We start from the raw sequence: 11,678 nt of genomic DNA, 5'->3' as shown, positions 1-11,678 counted from the left end.
CCACAGAATTTTGCAATTAATTTTGCGGAAGCACAGCCATAGCTCTCACTTTAAAATGTACGTGTATGTCCTGTGTGTCCACCTTTATTAAATGTAGTATAGGACTGTAGATTGTTGGAAGACATTATTTAAGTGGAGACCCCACAAGAAACAGAAAGAAACCGAGAAAGAATAAAGTGTAGAGAGTAGACAGGAAAAGGATACTAGAAGGCAGGAGCACTGCTTTTATAGGCTCTTTGAAACAGTGGTAGTTTCTTGGGAAGGCTTTTCTTACCCCTGGTGCTTAAAAGGAAATCAAGTGTATTTGGAAAAAAACCCTTTCCTTCAGTATGTAATTGATTCTTGTTATTTGCAGTAGTTAGGTTCTGTAAAGTTGCTGGAAACACTGAATTAGTAAATACTGAATCATTGCTCCTAAGGGAAATACAGGATAAGGATCCAGTAAGCCTCTGGTCGCATTTTCATCAACTTATCAATACATAGTTTTGTTATGTGTGTGTTTCCACTTACAAGACATCTTATTTAATATATATTGTTGATTCAGTAACATTGAACTCAGTCAACAGCATTATAATTCATACCTCAACAAAGCTTATCTAACACTGCTATTTTCTCTGCAAAGCTCATGACAGCCTTCTTGTGCTTAGGAGCACTATACAGCACAATGCTTGGGGACCATTTTAAACAGCGACATCAACAAAAAGTACAAAAACGTGAAAAACATATCACTAAATGGAATGTGAAAAGGACACTTGGTCCTGATGGCTTATGCCTGTAATCCCAGCAATTTGGGAGGCCAAGGCGGCTGGATTGTTTCAGCTGGGGAGTTTAAGATCACACTGGACAACATGGCGAAACCCCGTCGCTACAAAAAGTACAAAAATTAGCCGGGTATGGTGGCTCCAGAGTTTGAGGTGAGAGGATTACTTTAGCCCGAGAGGGCGAGGCCGCAGTGAGCCAATATAGTGTCACTGCACTCCAGCCCGGACAACAAGGGACACTGTTTATGGTATAGTATGAGAGCTGAAACAAGAAGGCAGAGAATACCTTGTTCAGCCTCAGCTGGGAATGTGCACTTTGGGCAATTAAAAATTTTCCCTGCTCTGTACATGTCCAAGAATACATGGAGGTTACAGATAAATTTTAGCAAGTAGGCAAATTTGCAAATATGGAATCCACAAATAAGGGAGAAAGACTGTATTTCTGTTTTATACTGCCCTATTTTCTAGTTGTACTCACAATTCTGTAGTTCATTAAATTAATTGACTGGTAGTTTACTGTATGCCTTGTCTCTATAATGAGATTGTAAATAACTTCTGAGGAAAGACCATGACTCATTGTTTCCAAAATTTACTTGACCTAGTGCTGTGCTAAGTATATATTATATTTTATAATATATATTTAATATATAGTATATAAAATAAAATATAATATATATTTACTATATATTACTAAAAATATTTTGAATGAATGGTTAACAGTGGGCCAGAACTTAGCACTTGTGAATGTCCAGAAACTTTTTCCTTTAGCATACCCTAAAAGGTAAGGAGAAATGTAACATTTTTAAATAAGTAACATTTTTAAATAAGTAAAATAAATTAGTAGATATCCTTTCATGCAGTGTTGGAATTTGGGGGTTTATCTGATCTTAAAAGATATTTGCCTTTATCTGGACCTAGACTATTGCAAAGATTAAAGTTAACTTGCAGGGTGCTCATGGCAATGCAAATGATTCTTGTCTATGGACTTGTGAAATAATTCTACCCGGTTAGGGGGTGAACTCTCCACCTCTATGGAAAAGCCAGTTTTGGCTCACGCCTGTAATCCTAGCACTTTGGGAGGCTGAGGCGGGCGGATTTCAAGGTCAGAAGTTCGAGACCAGCCTGACCAACATGGTGAAATCCCGTCTCTACTAAAAATACAAAAATTAGCAGGCGTGGTGGCGTGCCTGTAATCTCAGCTACTCAGGAGGCTGAGGCAGGAGAATCTCTTGAACCCGGGAGACGAGGATTGCAGTGAGCCGAGATGGCGCCACTGCTCTCCAGCCTGGGTGACAGAGCGAGACTCCATTGCAATAGTAATAATAATAATAATAAACAACAACAAAAAAGCCAGTTTTGCACCATTTGCAGGTTCAATATTTCTGATCTGTAAACATGTCTGCTCTTTGGATTCTCCTTTGAACAGGTGATAGCGTTTGTCTGGTTCACCTATTTAATGAGTTAAATAAAATGGCTGGGTGCAGAGGCTCACGCCTGTAATCCCAGCACTTTGGGAGGCCGAGGCGGGTGGATCACTTGAGGTCAGGAGTTCAAGACCAGCCTGGCCAACATGGTGAAACCCCGTCTCTACTAAAAATAGACAAAAATTAGCCAGGTATGGTGGCTTATGCCTGTAATCGCAGCTATTTGGGAGGCTGAGGCATGAGAATCACTTAAATCTGGGAGGCGGAGGTTGCAGTGAGTCAAGATCGCACCACTGCACTCCAGCTTGGGCAACAGAGTGAGACTCCATTTGAAAATAAATAAATAAAAATAAAATAAAATGACTGATGTGTTCGTATTATATCTGTTTGAGAGTCATTATTTTACCTTTTTTTTTTTTTTTGCAAATTATCTTTTAAAAGTTCAGTAGTTCCCACCAAGATGCCCAATGTATTCATCTGACAGGTGAATTTTATCACTGGAAAAGTACACTTCATGGGTTGCCTGAGTCCTGGCAATTTTCTTGCTGCCAGAGATAAATCTAAAACTGCAAAAGAATGTTGCTGAGTCTTTGTTTTTCTAATTTTTATTTTCTTCTCCACTAATTGTGTGTTTTTCTTTGGTTTGTACAAGCATATCTTGTTTTCTTGTGCCTCACTTTATTATGCTTCACAGATACTCTGTTTTTTACGAATTGAAGATTTGTGGCAACCCTCCCTTTTGCAATTCTATTGATAAGCATTTTTCCAGCAGCATGTGCTCACTTTCTTTCTCTGTGTAACGTTTTGGTGATTCTCACATACTTCAAACATTTTCATCATTCTTATATCTATTATGGTGATCTGTGATCGGTGGTCTTTGATGTTACTATTGTAATTGTTTTGGGGTACCACAAACTGCACCCATTCAAGATGGCAAACTTAAATGTTGTGTGTGTTCTAACTGCTCTACTGACTGACCAATCGTTCCCTGTCTCTCTCCCTCTCCTCAGGCCTCCATATCCCCTACACAATATTGAAATTAGGCCAATTGATAACCCTATGATGGTGTCTAAGTGTTCAAGTGAAAGGAAGAGTTACACATCTTTAAATCAAAAGCTAGAAATTAAGCTGAATGAAGGGACGACAAAAGCTGAGATAGGCCCAAAGACAGGCATCTTGCACCAAACAGTTAATGAAATTGTGAATGCAATGGAAAAGTTCTTGAAGGAAATTAAAAGTGCTACTCCAGTATATGAAGGTATGATAAGAAAACAAAACAGCCTTATTGCTGATATGGAGAAAATCTGAGTGGTCTATATAGAAGATCAAACCAGTTACAGTATTCCCTTAAATCAAAGCCTAATCCGGAGTAAGGCCCCAACTCTATTCAATTCTATGAAGGCTGAGAGACGTGAGGAAGCTGCAGAAGACAAGCTGGAAGTTAGCAGAAGTTGCTTCATGAAGTTTGAGGAAAGAAGCTGTCTCCATAACATAAAAGTGCATAGGGAAGCAGAAAGTACTGATGGAGAAGCTGCCACAAGTTATCTAGAAGATCTAGCTTTGATTACTGATGAAGGTGTTTACAATAAACAACAGATTTTCTGTGCAGATGAAACAGCCTCTGTTGGAAGAAGATGCCATCTAGGACTTTCATAGCTAGAAAGAAGTCAATGCCTGGCTTCAACGCTTCAAAGGACAGGCTGACTCTTTTGTTAGGAGCTAATGCAGCTGGTGACTTTAACTAGAAGCCAATGCTCATTGATCATTCTGAAAATCCTAGGACCCTGAAGAATTCTGTTAAATCTACTCTGCCTATTCTCTATCAATGGAAGACAAAGCCTGGACAACAGCACATCAGTTTATACCGTGGTCTACTGAATATTTTAAGCACACTTTTGAGACCCGCTGCTTAGAAAAAAAGACTCTTTTCAAAACGTTACTGCTCATTAACAATGCACCTGGTCACCCAAGAGCTCTGAGTTGAATGTTATTTTATCCCTGCTAACACAACATCCATTCTGCAGTCCATGGGATCAGGGAATAATTTTGACTTTCAAGTCCCCTTATTTAAGAAATACATTTTCTAAGGTTATAGCTGCCACAGAAGTGTTTCCTCTGAAGGATCTGGAGAAAGTAAATTAAAAACCTTCTAGAAAGGAGTCACCATCTTAGATACAAATCTTCTGGAAAAGATTTACCATGTTAGATGCCTTTCAGAACATTTTGATTCATGGAAGGAGGTCAAAATTTCCACATTAACGGGAGCTTGAGAGAAGCTGATTCCAGCCATCATGGTTCGCTTTGAGGGGTTCAAGACTTCAGTGGCAGAAGTAACAACAGATGTAGTGGAAATAGCAAGATAACTAGAATTAGAGCTTGAAGAGGTGATTGGATTGCGACAATCTCATGATAAAACTTGAACAAATAAGAAGTTACTTCTTATGGATGAGCAAAGAAAGTGGTTTCTTAAAATAGCAGCTACTCCTGGTATAGATGCTCTGAACATTGTTGAAATGCCAACAATGGGTTTAGAATATTATATAAACTTAGTTGATAAAGTGGAATGAGCATTTCAGAGAATTGACTCCAATTTTGAAAGACATTTTCTACTGTGTGTAGAACGCTATCAAACAGCATCACATGTATGGAGACATCTTTCATGAAAGAAAGAGTCAATCTATGCAGCAAACTTCATTTTTTTCTAAGAAATTCCACAACCATCCCAATCTTCAGCAACCACCAATCTGATCAGTCAGTCGCCATTAGCATAAAGGCAAGACCCTCCACCAGCCAAAAGTATTATGGCTTGCTAAAGGCTTAGTTGATCGTTTGCATTTTTTAGCAGGAAAGTACTTTTTAATTAAGATACATACTTTAGGCCGGGCGCAGTGGTTCACACCTGTAATCCCAGCATTTTGGGAGGCCAAAGTGGGTGGATCACTTGAGGTCAGGAGTTCGAAACCAGCTTGACCAATATGATAAAACCCTGTCTCTACTAAAAATACAAAAATTAGCGGGTGTGGTGGCATGCGCTTGTAATTCCAGCTACTCGGGAGGCTGAGACAGAAGAATCGCTTGAACCTGGGAGGCAGAGATTGCAGTGAGCCCAGATCGTGCCATTGCACTCCAGCCTAGGCAACAAGAGTGAAACTCTGTCTCAAAAAAAAAAGATACATACTTTGTTTTTAGACACGATGTTATTGCACACTGAATAGACTACAGTATAGTGTGAACATAACTTTTATATGCACTCGGAAACCAAACATTTTGCATGACTTACTTTATTGCAATATTTGATTTATTGCAGTGGTCTGGAACCAAACCCACAATATCTTTGAGATATGCCTGTACATGGCCAATAAGTTATTTCCCTGTGTTGGGAGCAATGATTAAGAGTTTGGTTATATGGTCTAACTATTTGCTGATCTCTATAAAAGGACTAGTGGTTTACAGAGATATAATTTCTGTTGAGTGAGAAATAACAGAAAACCTGGTATGTTATTTTTATTTATTTGTCTATTTGCCTATTTTGAGTTCAACTCAAGAATTTTGTGCCCATTGGAAGGAGAACAGCTCATTAATATCTGGTCTGGTGAGTTTTCGTGTTCCTGTGTTTAATCTTGACCCATGGTTGAAATGGTAGAATTGAAGCTGTAAATTCTCCATATATCTGTCTGTGTGTCTGTAATTTATAAACGTCTTTATACCTCTCTATGTGAGTATAAGATATTGTCTTGCCTCTGTAAGGTATTACTAATTAAAATCTAGTTTATTTTTGTCAAAGGATCTCTGCTCTGATTGGCTTATAGAGATAAATAAGCACTTACATAAATTTAATTTCTAAAATTACCTGAAAATAAGTAAATCAAGACATTCCAAATGTAATATACTTTAAAGAAAAATAGACGGCCGGGCGCGGTGGCTCACTTCTGTAATCCCAACACTTCGGGAGGTAGGCAGATCATGAGGTCGGGAGACAGAGACCATCCTGGCTAAGAGGGTGAAACCCTGTCTCTACTAAAAATTTAAAAAATTAGCCAGGTGTGGTGGCTTGCGCCTGTAGCCCAGCTACTCAGGAGGCTGAAGCAGGAGAATTGCTTGAACTTGGGAGGCAGAGGTTGCAGTGAGCCAAGATCATTTCACTGCACTCCAGCCTGGGCGGGAGAGCGAGACTCCGTCTCAAAAAAGAAGAGAGAGAGAGAGAGAGAGAGAGAGGGAGGGAGGGAGGGAGGGAGGGAGGGAGGGAGAGAGGGAGAGAGAAAGAGAGAGAGAAAAAGAAAGAGAAAGAAAGAAAGAGAGAGAGAGAGAAAGACATATAGAAACTAACTCAGAAATATTTAAAGAATTCAAGCTAAGAAAGAAGGAAAGAAAAAGAAAAATATATAGAAACAAACTCAGAAATATTTAAAGAATTCAAGCTTACATCATTAAGGTCAATCTGTAGTGAAAGGTGATTTCTTTTTTTGAAGTAGTGTAATGTTAATAAGAAATGGGTAGGGAGAAGCATTGATTTTAGAATACCATTCCACCATAATTGCATATCTAGTCAGGGATTGAGACAATGAAGAAGGGTGGGCATAAAAACCTCAGAGACCAAGGTCTCTGCTAAAGAGAAGGCAAGTATTTTGGACAATCACACAGAGATTCATCTACTATGGATGGGATTCAGGAACTTGAATTGGCTGGGGTGTGGGTAGCCAATATGGCAAAAGTATGAGTTAAACCTCACTCAGAAGGACTGAGGTTTGAAAGAAAATGGAAGTACTTCAGAACTCACATTTCTATGAAATGGAGAGAGCTTGGACACTCTCTGGAAGTTGTTCTCCCTGGCAAAAACTAAAGTAGGTAAGACTGTCCTCTCTTCTACTGGTATTGCCAGAGCTGATTACAGAAAAGAGAGGAGGATTGAGAGGTACAGCGGAATGAAGTCAGTGTGTCTCCCGTCCTGAGAAGTAAATCACTAGTGTAGGTACTTTCAGAGTGTGACCGAGATACAGGGAATCTCATTAAGGACTGTACGACTAGAAATAGAGAAGGCTAGAGCTACTGAAATGTGACAGAGGATGAAACTCAGCATATGAATTTTTCAGCAAATAGCAGAGACCCTTAGAATTATCTGAAAAGTGATTGTTTTTCAGATCCTTGAGCAAGAGAGTGACCATTTCAGCTATCTGGTCTAGAATATCCAGATTGACTCAGGAGACAAGGCAGAGCCAGGTTTATGATGGAGGAAAAATCCAGAACAGATTAGAAAAGAAAGATTTTATTTTGACATGCCTATATAAGGCCTTCATTAGTTTCTACAGGGCAGGAGTCACAAGTTAATATTAATAGCACAAGAGGCTGGGTGCAGTGCTTCACACCTATAATCCCAGCACTTTGGGAGGTTGGGAGTTCAAGATGAGCCTGAGCAACATAGCAGGACCCTGTCTTTAAAAAAATAAAAAGTAAATAAAAATTAGCTGAGCATGGTGATGCACACCTGTGGTCCCAGCTACTCAGGAGTCTAAAGCAAGAAGATCACTTGAGCCTGGGAGGTCAAGGCTGCAGTGAGCTATGATCATGCCACTTCACTCCAGCCTGGGTGACGAAGTAAGACCCCACCCCTGCTCCCTCTCCCCCACAGAAACAACCATAACAAGAGCCTAGCACTTAGCAATTTGTTAAATTCCAATTTAAAAAATCTTTCCAGATACTATTAAAGTTCTATCTCTATACCAGATGGACGCCAATGACATTTGCAAATTCAAAATTCATTCACTCAGTCATTTATTTATTTATCCCCACACCTAGTTTAAGACATAAAATATTACAAATACAGTTGAAGCCTTGGCATCCATCTGCAAACCCTTTTCCCTCCATCTCCCAAGATGAAACTACCATCCTAAATTTAGTGCTTTTCATTCTCATGTGTGCCATTATATATTTTTATGTGTGTAAGTATTATAGACAATATATAAAAATTTTATATAACATATTTTGGAACTATATGTAGATGGTATCATACTCTGTATCTTTCTCCAACTTGCTTTTCAGTCTCAACATTATGTTTTAAGATTTAACCATGTTTTTACCTGCAATTCTGGTTAATTCATTTTTCACTACTATATTCCAAATACAAATCACAATTTATTAATCCTTTATTCTGCTGATATACATTTAGTATTTCTCCTTCTCTCCTCCTTCTCATGCTCTCTATGCTAAGACCTTGATGAATTCCTCAGTTCTACTAATTCATTAATTTTTTCCTTAACTGAGACCAGTCTACACTGTATTTTGTCTATTCAGTATTTATTTCAATTGCTATGTTTTTTTTATTTCCAGGATTTCGTTGTTGATTTTTTCTGCATCCTCCTTTTTTGTTTTATTTCTGCTTGCTTTTATAATTCCTTATTCTTGGCGAGTGTCTCACGCCTGTAATCCCGGCATTTTGGGAGGCCGAGGTGGGCAGATCACGAGTTCAAGAGTTCGAGACCAGCCTGGCCAACATGCTGAAACTCCGTCTCTACTAAAGATACAAAAAATTAGTCGGGCATGGTGGTGTGGCACACCTGTGATCCCAGCCACTTGGGAGGCTGAGGCAGGAGAATCGCTTGAACCCGAGAGGCAGAGGTTGCAGTGAGCCGAGGTTGCACCATTGCACTTCAGCCTAGGTGAGAGGTCAAGACTCCGTCTCAACAACAACAAAATTCCTTATTATTTTTTTCTTTTAAGTCTCTCAAACGATACTAACCATGCTTGTTTTTTGTTTTTGTTTTTTTGTTTGTTTGTTTGTTTTTGTTTTTTTGAGACAGAGTCTTGCTCTGTCGCCCAGGCTGGAGTGCAGTGGTGCCATCTGGGCTCACTGCAAGCTCCACCTCCCAGGTTCACGCCATTCTCCTGCCTCAGCCTCCCGAATAGCTGGGACTACAGGCGCCCACCACCACGCCCGGCTAAGTTTTTTTTTTTTTTTGTATTTTTTTTGTTTGTTTTTTTTTTTGTTTGTTTGTTTTTTTTTTTTTTTTGAGACGGAGTCTCGCTCTGTCGCCCGGGCTGGAGTGCAGTGGCCGGATCTCAGCTCACTGCAAGCTCCGCCTCCCGGGTTTACGCCATTCTCCTGCCTCAGCCTCCCGAGTAGCTGGGACTACAGGCGCCAGCCACCTCGCCCGGCTAGTTTTTTGTATTTTTTAGTAGAGACGGGGTTTCACCGTGTTAGCCAGGATGGTCTCGATCTCCTGACCTCGTGATCCACGCGTCTCGGCCTCCCAAAGTGCTGGGATTACAGGCTTGAGCCACCGCACCCGGCCTTTTTTTGTATTTTTAGTAGAGACAGGGTTTCACCATGTTAGCCAGGATGGTCTCAATCTCCTGACCTCATGATCCGCCTGCCTCGGCCTCCCAAAGTGCTGGGATTACAGGCATGAGCCACCGTGACCGACCCTCCACGCTTGTTTAAAGCTCATTTTCTGATTATTCTGTTATGTTCATTTTGTCTGGAGTAAATTTATCTTCCCTATTTTGATTTTGTTGGTGGCTGTTCTGAGTGTGAATTTCTTCATGTGTTTTGGAACTTTCATGTGCAAACATCCTGATTAGGAGATTTTTATATTTTCTCTCTGTTGACCCTGTTTGTCTTAATTGCCTCTATTCCCCCTCAAGGGACTCCTGGACCAGAATCAGGTTTTATATTGGTGGCTTGGGTCTGTCTAGCTATGCTATCAGAGATATTACATTTCCAGTCTGTGAGCTAGTGGATAGCTTGGCCCAGGTACTGGATGGGAAGCTGTATCCCTTTTCTCCTGCCTCCCTAGGCCATGGCTATAGAAGTAGTCACTGCAGCACTTTTCAGCCTTTCTTCATGAGTAAAGTGGCCCTTAGTTTCAACAGTGAGCCTGAATCCATCCCTTCTCTTTCTTGGGAAGACTTTTAGTTCCTGTTAACTTTTAGTAGCAAAATTCCTAGATAGGAGGCCCAGCATGTCTCAGCTTTGGTGTTTCTGGGCCTCGAAAAAAGTTAATATTGCTTTTGAGCATGATGGTGTTTTCCAGTTCTGTTTTGTTATGATTTCTCTTTTTATATTTTTATCTCTCACTGCTACGTGTTTGGAGCAGAGAAGGTCTTCAGTGCAAGAATTTAAATAGTATCTTCACTAGAAGTACAAATATACAGTATTATGTAATATCCAGAAATAATTTCTTTATAAGCTGAAAGTCTGTTCCTCAAGAATTATTGAGATGTAGTGTAGCACAGTAAAATGGGAAGACTTTTTTTTCTTTCTTTTTTGAGACAGAGTCTCAAAGCTGGAGTGCCAGTGGTGTGATCTCAGCTCACTGCAGCCTTAACCTCCTGATCTAAAGCATTCCTCCTGTTTCAGCCTCCCAAGTATCTGAGCACCACTATGCTTGGCTGATTTTTTATTTTTTTGTAGAGACAGTGTCTTGCTATCTTGTCCAGGCTGGTCTTGAACTCCTGGGCTCATGCCTCCCACCTCAGCCTCCCAAAGTGAGCCACCGCACCTGGCTGGAAGACTCTTGAGTCAAATAGACCTCAGTTTTAACACAGACTCTGACGCTTCTCAGTTGTGGCATTGGGCAAACATATTACCTCTTTGGTCACAGTTACCTGTAAAATGGGGATAATAGTACTTATAAAATATTATGAAGATGGCTGGGCGCAGTGGCTCATGCCTGTAATCCCCGCACTTTGGGAGGCTGAGGCGGGCAGATCACAAGGTCAAGAGATCGAGACATCCTGGCCAACATGGTGAAACCCTGTCTCTACCAAAAATACAAAAATTAGCCGGGCGTGGTGGCATGTGCCTGTAGTCCCGGCTACTTGGGAGGCTGGAGCAGGAGAATCTCTTGAACCCAGGAGGCGGAGTTTGCAGTGAGCCAAGATTGCGCCATTGCACTCCAGCCTGACAACAGAACGAGACTCTGTCTCAAATTAAATAAATAAATAAATAAATAAATAAAAATGAAGATAAATAAAATGATAGATGTAAAGTACCTGTCAAAAGATGCAGAGGGGCAGAAATATTTGGTTTTTTTAAAAAATCACATTTATGTGCAACTTTTTTCATCACATGAACTTGATTAATAAAGTAGCATAGCCGGGGGCGGTGGCTCATGCCTGTAATCTCAGCACTTTGGGAAGGCAAGGCGGGTGGATGACCTGAGGTCATGAGTTCGAGACCAACCTGACCAAAATGGAGAAACCCCATCTCTACTAAAAACACAAAATTAGCTGGGCATGGTGGTACATGCCTGTAGTCCCAGCTACTCAGGAGGCTGAGGCAGGAGAAGGGCGTGAACCCAGGAGGCAGAGCTTGCAGTGAGCTGAGATTGGGCCACTGCTCTCTAGCCTGGGCGACAGAGTGACACAATGTCTCAAAAAAAAAAAAAAAAAAAAAAAAGAAAAAGAAAGTAGCATATAATGAGTAGATACTATACATATAACAGAACTTTCTGCTGTTCTGTTCCTTTGGAAAATAGTACAGAGAAAAATTAAAAAC

Source organism: Rhinopithecus roxellana, chromosome 8 (assembly GCF_007565055.1).
Source record: "Rhinopithecus roxellana isolate Shanxi Qingling chromosome 8, ASM756505v1, whole genome shotgun sequence".
Classification (NCBI taxonomy): Eukaryota; Metazoa; Chordata; class Mammalia; order Primates; family Cercopithecidae; genus Rhinopithecus; species Rhinopithecus roxellana.
The sequence above is the reverse complement of the archived record's forward strand: the minus strand, read 5'-3'. Positions refer to the sequence as shown.